Consider the following 9,642-nt stretch of genomic DNA (forward strand, 5'->3'; position numbering starts at 1 on the left):
AGTATGCCATATCCCTGGCCTCCTCTTGCCTCCTTCCTCCATCCATTCTGACAACCTAAATGTTGGGTCAAAACACTATCCCATTCTTCTGAAACGACCTTTTATTTTTATACATGGGCAACCCAAGCCTCACAGAGACAAAGGTATTTCCATAAAAAAATATGTGGCTTAAATAAAAAGCCACTTTTTTACTTTATGAACCTTTAGAGAATTCTGCCAAAGGGATGGGAAACAAGCTTAACTGTCTTTGTATATAAGATATTTAGATAGCATGTATGTGAACTTTAGTAATGGACACATTTATATAGAATTAGAGATTCAAAATTTGATGGTAAGAATGGAAATGTACCTTTGGCATTATCTGGTTCTAAGTCCATGCTTTATAAACAAGCAATTCCGCCTCAGGGACGACGGGGCTCAGAGTCCCTCAGTGAGTAAATGGCACCGTGGGACTGTGCTCCTCATCTCCTGGGGTAACTGCTCTTTCCAAAATGTCTTGTTGTCTCCATTGTAATTAAATGCTGTGAGATTACTTTACAGTATAACAGTTACAAGAAATAAATATTTAATAATAATAATGATAGGGTTTTGGAATATAGGTGAGGTTCAGTGGGGTGGAGTCCGGAGCCGACGACTAGGAAAGAATTCTTGAGGTGTCTTTAGTGAAAAATGGTGGTTTATTAAATCATGGGGACAGGACCTGCGTGCAGAAAGAGCTACTGCACCAGGTTGTGAGGGGTGGCTATTTATATACTATGGGGTTGGGGGAGGTAAGGAAAAAGGGAGGTTTCAAGAGAACTTTCATATGCTAAAGAGGACCTACAAGATACCAGAGTCCTTGCCATTGTCAAGTTAAGGTTGTTTACCCCTCTGGTAAGGCATTAACATTAAGATAGTTGGGAACTTCCTGGAGGAACATTACACTTGCGCTGGCCACTTCAATTATCTGTCAATGGGCTGCAGGTTATAAAGGCATTTAACTGTATCTACATTTCCTTCTGGAAGCTAAGTTACTGATGACAGGAATGCTTTGTTCTTGTAGATTGCTCAGACATTTGTAAACTGAGGGAGACTCCTGTCTTGTAGGATTGTGATCTCTCTAAGTTAACTATTTGTTTTTCCTTTAGGGCAGCCAGGAGTGCCTGAGGAATGTCACATATATCCCATGGTGGGAGGGGTGGGTTGTGGGGTGTCAGCTTCTGTTTTGTCCTCATATTGCCTTCTGTTCCTTCATCAATAATATGTATTATTTATTTCAAAATTCAAGGCATATGAATGTTAACTTACTTAATTCTTGCAAACACAGAAATATATGTTAAAATTAGTATGCAGATTTTAAAAATAAGGAAACTGAGGTCCAGAGAGTAGTATGGTGCCCAGTGGCAGGCAATATGCAATGTCGACATTGCTGGCTAAACTAGAATTACGACTACACTCGATGAGGCAGCTATCTCAAGCACTGTCTATGGGTCAGTCAGAGGTAATATTCATTGACCACTTGCTCTGTTCCTGGCATTGTGAACCCCTTATCACCCACATTGTTTCAACCAAGATATACCTGGAAGCACACTGTCGATGGTGACAAATTCTATTGCACTTGTGATAGAAACCCATTAATGAAGGATGGTTGGAAGGCAGGTAGGCAGGGACCGGGGACCTCTGCCCTAAGAGGAAACCACCCCGAAAAGGATTTTATAGCACCTTGGAAGGAGCCCTCTGCCCTTTCCCACGTGATAGATAGGTGACAAAAACCTGACTGGATGACAGGCACAGGGAGGGTTAATCGGATAAAAACAGCCCGTAATAACCCCAAGACTAGAAACTCCAGTGGCAACCCTCTTGGGTCCCCTCCCTCCTTAGGAGCTTTGTACTATCACTTTGCTATTTCTCAATAAACTTTGCTTTGCTGCCCCCCGCTCTGTCTGGTCGACCTTTTCATTCTTTGAAGCACTGTGACCAAGAACTGTGGGCACCAGTGAAGAAAAAAATCCTGTAACACCATGATTCTTCTGGACTCTTACACATTGTATACTTTTGAATCCCCCAAAACAGACAACTTCCCAGTATTCATTCAGTAGAGTCCAAGAATCAAATGCCTTTTTTTTTTCTTCCTGGAGCCGTCTTCTACTGAGATTTGTGGATGATGGGTGTGAGGGTGCCACATCGCATACAACCAGGAAACAGACTAAAATTGGTTATTATTTGATGGCCGCTTTCTTAAGAAGGCCTCGAGCTACTCTCCTTGGTTGAAATCCACACCTTCTACATCCTAGAGGGCTTCTCTCAGTCCTGAAACACAAATTCTTATTTATCCTGTAGGGCAATTTAACCTTTGTTTCACAAAATTTCTTTCTTACCATGCCTCAAGGCCAAAATTATTACAGCTAAATGTCCCATCATTTTGTTTTGCTAAGCAAAAGGTCACCTGCCCCAGGGAGAAAAGACAACCACTCCCTTAGGGAGTAGAAGCAGAAGCACTCAGTTGTGGTTTTAAATAACAACCTTCTCTCTTTGTCTAGCTCTTTTCTCTCTTCCTCTGCTATCTTCCTAGTAACCCTATCAGGTAGAAATGGTTAGCTACATTTTAGCAGAGAGGAGATGGAAGTTCACAGAGGGTATGTGTGACCTGCCCTTTATTGTCCCCTTAGAAAATGGAGGAGAAGGGGTTCCTTGTCAAGATTTTCCTTCCAAATCCTGTGCTCTTAAAACCAGCTTTTCCTCTCTGCTTATTCTCTATCAGCAGTTCTAGATCCAAATCTCTGGGTGAACTGTCATAAATCTGTACATGTTCTCACACCTTCTTAACATCCTACTCATCTTCTATGTAAATGTATATCCAATCTTTTTCAAAATTAACTTTGTAGTAAAATAATTTGACAGTGTAGGGGCGGCAAATTTTTCCCTTCTTCCCTCTAGATTTCTTGACTGGTCTAACAATGAAATTGCTATAAAATAGATTAACAGGAGAAAAACAAATTTAATTTCATACAGGAGCCCCAAAGGTATGAGACTCAAGGGCAATCAGGCAGTTGAGGTTTATATGCCATCCTGAGCTAAGGGAGGGGATAGGGGCCAAGGACTTCAAAAGGGAGGAGGGTAACTCACAGGATGAAAAGAGGAGCAGATGTTTGGTAATTAGTTTGCCATGCCTTACAGATAGATCTTTTAGATAAAAATTATCTCTGGCAATAGCTCTTTTTCTGGGCCAGACCTCCCCTATAAATTCTTTTAGCTGGTTAAGAGAGAGGTAATAAATGTTTTTTGTTGGTTTGTTTTTGAGCCTGCTGGGTCTTGATTGACTTCAGCTCTGAGTAATCCACATGCCGAAGTGGCATATTTTGGGGTATCATATTTGGTTTCCCTTCAACAGTAAATTTCTAAATGTAAAATTATCGGACTTAGTTCATACTTCCAGAATCACCTATTTTCTAAAATATTTATCTTTTTAAAGGTAGCATTTAAAAAATCTTTATAATTCTTATTTTGACAATACCTACCAGTTTCATTTAGCTTCCTAATTCTTATAATTTGTATTTTAGATATGCAATCAATAAATGAATACATAATTGCAGCAAAAATAAAAATAAAAATAAATCATGCAAAAGCTTTCATCCCCACCCACAGCCAAACCCACTCTGTTCCCAGAGTTATTTTACTTGTCTGGAGTGTTGCCTTCCATGTCTCTCCTGAGGGCCTTTTAAATAAGCATTTACACATACTCACACACATACAGTTTTTATTGTGTGGTTTGAAAGTACTAATTTTGCTATTTTTACATAATGAGGATCACATATTAGACATGTTTGGCTTTTTCCTTTTTAAATCAACAGTATGCCTCGGAGGCCTTTCCATATCATCCTGGGCAGAGCTTCCTTCCCCTTCATCTTCCTCTAGACATACAGCAAGAGACCCCCTACAGATTTTACTCCTCCTGCTCCCTGCCAACATGGTCTTTAAAAACATAACTATGGTGGTTCTTTCTTCAAAACCCTCCAATGGTTTCCCAATGCAAAGAAAATAAAATCCAAACTCCTCCTTATCTTGGCTTCCGAGCCCCTCCAGGATCTACACGTTCCTCACCTGAAATTTATCTCCTAATACTTTCCTACCCTAGCTTTGCTCTTATTCAAAGATTGTGTCTTCCTTGCTAGTCATATTGACTGGAATCCTCTCTCCCACCTTACTTTGCTCCCTGCTCACATGTTCATGGATCCAAAGGCCTTTCCTGGGGCAGCACCTTTCTATCCTGTCTCTTTTCCAAGTATTTTCCACTTACTACAATTGCACTACTTATTAATTTGTTTGCCTGTTTGTTGTCTGTCTCCCGCATCCAAATGTCACCTCTAAAAAGACATGAATACTGTTTATTTTGTTCAGAAGCTAGGACTGCGCCTGCACATTCACAAATAAAGGATTTCCTAAATACTTCAGTTTCAATCTTATAACTGCTGCCTAGTATGTCACTGAATGTCTATACCTCACTTTATTATTTTCCTTTCTAGCATGTTTATTTAATGTATTTATTTGTTAAGCTATTACAGGCAAGGCTGCAGTGAACATCAAGAGAAGGGCTATATTTGGTGGGAGGGCAGGACCTTCTGCCTTAGGTTGCAGAGTTCTATTGTTTAATCTGTGTTGTTTGATATCAGTATTTGCTTTATAAGAATTCACCAAGCTATTCATTTGTTTTGTCTGGTAGTCTGTATCTGAGCTGTATTTACAATCAAAAGGCAGGAGAGAGACAGACAGACAGACAGATAAGTTTCTGAGTCACATACTTGATTGTAGCCCAAACCTCAGACCCATGAGGCATGGAAGAGGAGGTAAGCCCATGGTACACAGATCCTCAATTTACCTCTCTGCTGGGGTGAAGCTACTGCCATCATCTGTTTATATCTCTTTTAAAAAGATTATTTCCCTAGTGAATATCCGTGTAAGAGTCTCTCTACTTGATGAATGAGCCTGGAAATTCTAGTTCTGGTTGCTCATTATGGCTGAGAAAAGAAGTGCATGAGATAAAAATGATTTGAGTTAGAGAGGGTCAGTGGGACCTGAATATCGTATCTCTGAAAAAGCAAGCCACTGTAGCATGTTCCCAGTGTATCTGCCTTGACCTAATCTTCAGTAAATTCAACGAAGTTTTCATGAGTCACTGATGTAATTTTACCTATATTTATTTATTATTCCAACTCATTCCACTTAATCTGCTCATGAATCCTCCCTTCTGCCTGGGTTTCTATTGGGATTTGTACCACTCTAAAACCCTACATCAAACCTCTCAGTTTAAAAATCCAAGTGCTAAGTTAGAGAACAATTTATTTTAAGAAGAAGGAAACATATATTGATGAACTCTGAGCACAAATCCATTGATTACTTTCTATTTGAATATTTAGGCAAATTGTTTACACCTACAATTGAACAGGAATTAAGCTACCTGTTTCTAGAAAGTAAAATTCACTGTCTTTTTAATCAAGCCAATCAGGGGAAAGGATCCAACAATTCTAAATTAAGAAAATGAAATACCTTTGGCATAGAAGCAACTGTTTAACTACAAAAGAAGAAAAAACATTGAGTGATATTACACCAAGTTCAGTTAAATTCTTAGCAGAGTTTTTGTATTTAGGTTAGGATTATAATAAGTCACGTTTTTCTCACTTAAAATGAGTCACTTGATCTCTAAGATTCCAATTATCTTTATAATTTCTTGAATAAATAGTCACTTTTGGGGGCTATTTAACATAAAGCTTTACAGATGTCTATGTTTCTAATTTGAGAAAGTTTGGGGGAAAAATCACTTGACATAGACTTATTCTTCAATTTATTTTTGTTAGAATGTTTCTAGCACAGTGAAAGGACACTGACCCAGACCCAGACTCATGCCCCAGTTCCAGAAGTAAAGATTTAGTCTGTTTTTACTTTTAAAGGAACAAAGTTGTTGGAGCCAACCACTTCTTCCCAGTGTTTTTAAGTGGATAGAAAATGTAATTGCACCTCTTGATGTTATTGTTATTTATTGATTTATAAACCATCTTTCACAAGATTAAAAGAACTGCAGAATTTCAAGCAACTCCTTTCCTTTCCTAAGACTTGCTTATTATTTTTCCAGCAGTAGCTGCTTACAAAGGTTAAGTATGTATAGCTTTGCATTCTTTTTGATGTGAGAATTAATCCAGTATCATCCACCCAACTGGGCTTAGGGGAAGCTGAAATTCACAATCCAGGCATACACTCCAAAGTGAAGTATTTCCCCAGGTTATCATTTATGTGATGGGTATTCTGTTGAGGATTTAAATTAAGGCAGGACTTTACTGCTAGTGTAAGTGACTCTTGTAATAGAAAATAATTTTCTTTTTGAAGCAAATCCACTATGGATGTATGTTACAGGCTTATTATATTTTCTTAGACTGTGAGCTCCTCAAGGGCAAGACCTATGACTTATTCATGTCTGTGTCCTCAAAGAGTTTTATCCCTGAGATACAGTATGTGCATTATAAGTCATTTTAACTGGATTGCTCATGAGTTGTTTTGTAATATGGAAACATGTTGATGTATAATAAGCAAATGGCTTGATCAATCTGCACATTTAATTCTTCCATTCATTCATCAAACATATATTTACATACTTGATATGTGTTAGATACTCTGTTGAATAAATATGTAATATGTATATAATATATATATAATAATGTAATATATATAAATATGTATATATATGTGTGTATATGATACAATTGTATATATGTGATACAACTATGATATGATAAGGACAAAAGATGTAAACAGATAATTACAATAAGACAACATAAGATGAAAATACATAAAACTAGCATTGTAATAAAAATTTTAAGAAGATGTTACTGCAAGAAGAGTAATATGATTATCAGCAACAGTGAACTTCAAAGATGTAAGTTTTGGAGTTCTGCATTAAATATCCATGAAGACAGGTTTTCAGGTGGGATATTAGAAAGAGATAGGGACTGGATACAGTTTGGGAGTCTACTTGCCTACAGGTGCCACTTGGGGTCATAACTTTGCAAGCAAGAGTGTAGCCTAAGGGAATGGAAGTCCTTAGGAGATAGTCAGATAGGAAGAAGGTTTAGACAGGGAACCCACAGGTGACTGGGAAGAGCACAGCACAAGAGAAGTAAGAGAGAAGAGGCTCCTAAGTAGAGAATGTGGTGTGAAGTACTGAAGACATGTGCATAGACATCATTAAATGTGGTGATTGGTGGTTATGGTGATCTGAAGATCAGTCTCTGTGGATTGTTGGGGACAGATGTACAGTTCATATAGCATTATACAGGATACCAGTCTGATCTCTTTGATGATAAAGAGAATTCTTCAACAGCATTACAGATATCAACTATAAGTGACTGACACTTGAAAGTTGTAGCAATTTGTGAGAAATTCATACTCATCCTTGAATTTATTAGGTCAAATCTTATAGTATCTATTGATGAGTGAACAAAAAGTAAGCTGAGGGCAAAACACAAGCTTACACCCTGCATGTCCATGTCCCCCTGTAGCTGGGATATGTGTGACATTCCTCTAGCACTCCTGGCTGCCCAAGAACAAAGGAAAGGGAAAACCAAGTGGTTAACTGATAGAGAGCTCAGTCATACAGGACATGAGAGTCCATCAGTTTGCAACAGTCTTAATGATTTACATGAAAAAAAGCAATCTTATCAATAGCCAAAGTTCTACAAACCTATAGACTCAGTCTCTTAGGACTCTAACATTACCCTCACCTCCGTAGGATAGAAAATCTGCCCATGGGTCCTGTCCCTAAAGACATCTCAGTACTTCTTTCTTGACTGTCGGTTCTGAACCCCTCCACTCCAAACCACATAACTAGGACAGATACAATTTAACATTTATTGTTATGATTAATATTTGTCTCTTCACTAAAGTCTAAGCTTCATGAAGATAGACCCTCGTTGGTTTGCTCACCATTGTATTCCCGATGTAGCGGTGCCTACATGGTATGAAGTTCACTTAAAATGTGTTGGTCATCAGAACATTTTATCTGTTTTTTTTTTTTTTTCAATCAGCACAAAAGATCAATTCTTAAAATTTATCTACTACAAGATCTTCATTTTAGAGTTTTTAATTCTTGTTTTTATTTATTTCATAGAATAATAGTTTATGACTTCAGGAAAGTTTTCAAAGAATAATATACAGGTGCCATATTTTCTGAGTACTTGTACATCTGAAAACGTATTTTTGTTGCCTTTCTTAAGGTTAGAGTTTTGCAGTAGAAACTGTCTTCCCTCAAAACTCATTAGACATCATGTCATTAGAAGTACTCTGAGTTACAGAGAAGATTGATGCAGAGTGCAATTTTATTTTAAAATTAATGTATACTCAGGCGCCTGGGTGGCTCAGTCATTAAGCGTCTGCCTTCGGCTCAGGTCATGATCCCAGGGTCCTGGGATCGAGTCCCACATCGGGCTCCCTGCTCGGCAGGAAGCCTGCTTCTCCCTCTCCCACTCCCTCTGCTTGTGTTCCTGCTCTCGCTATCTCTCTGTCAAATAAATAAATAAAATCTTTAAAAAAAATAAAAAAATAAAATGTATACTCTATCACATAAAAGTAAGACATGAAACGAAATGAATGCCTTACTTCTCAGGCCAAGTTCTTGAGAACCAGTGCTTGAGACTTGTATGCATGTGATATATTAAGTGCTACCTGGAGAAATGAGTAAGAGAGTAAGGGAGCAGGACAGAAAAACACAGGAAGGCAGTCAAGGGTGTGATCTCAGGTAGAATTCCATGGGGAATGGCTGCAGGCTGAGTTCATAGGCAAATTCAGGAGCATAAGTTACGACTCACAGGTATCCTCATCCAAGGCAAGGGAATTGGGTTTCCATAGTTCTGCACCAACAGTTATTGGCTGAGGGCCATGGGGAGGATGAAATCCCCAGGCACCTCTGACTCTCTACATATTTAGGCAAAAAGGGTTGTAACAGCCCAATGGCAGTTCTCCGAACAAGAATCAAGGGGCTAGCTTTTGGAAGTCAAACTGGAGTGTGCTACAGTGATAAAAAGGAATCTGATCCAAAGGAACTGGATGGAGCACTGGAAATGTCTGTTACCCACACTAAATCATAAACCTACCTGCCACCATCCTACAGAACATGCCTCACATATATTTCCAAGCAAGCTATCCATCTATTTTTTAATTAAAAAATCATGCAATTCAAATTATTAAGAGTTTTTCAAAGTTATTCCATGACTGGCAAGTCCAATGTTTCCTTTAGAATGGCATGACCAAATCCCAAGAATTTCCCTGAAGGTGGTATGAAATGATGGGCTGTCAGAGAAGTGTGACTTAACCAGTGAACATGCAGAGAAGCCTTCCTTGCATTGAGCTGGCCATTAGTGTATGGGGCAGAAGAGGAGGTATGTGGTAAGATACAATGCGGCTCCTGGTCCCAGGTGGAGGAAGAGAAAGAAGGCTAAAGAATCTCATACAATGCATTCTTTCCTCCTCCCTCATATTAGCCTTTTGTAAATCATTTGTCCAGTAACATCTGCCCCCCCTTTGAAAAAGACCTATGGTATTTGCTGTTAAACACAGAGGACTGAATACATGATGGCTGTCTTTGTTTTCTCCTGAAATGCATTAAATAATGAAAATGGA

This window comes from Mirounga angustirostris, unplaced genomic scaffold (assembly GCF_029215605.1).
Source record: "Mirounga angustirostris isolate CCGP_5_RB_7025 unplaced genomic scaffold, mMirAng1.0.hap1 SCAF_1, whole genome shotgun sequence".
In the NCBI taxonomy this organism is placed as follows: Eukaryota; Metazoa; Chordata; class Mammalia; order Carnivora; family Phocidae; genus Mirounga; species Mirounga angustirostris.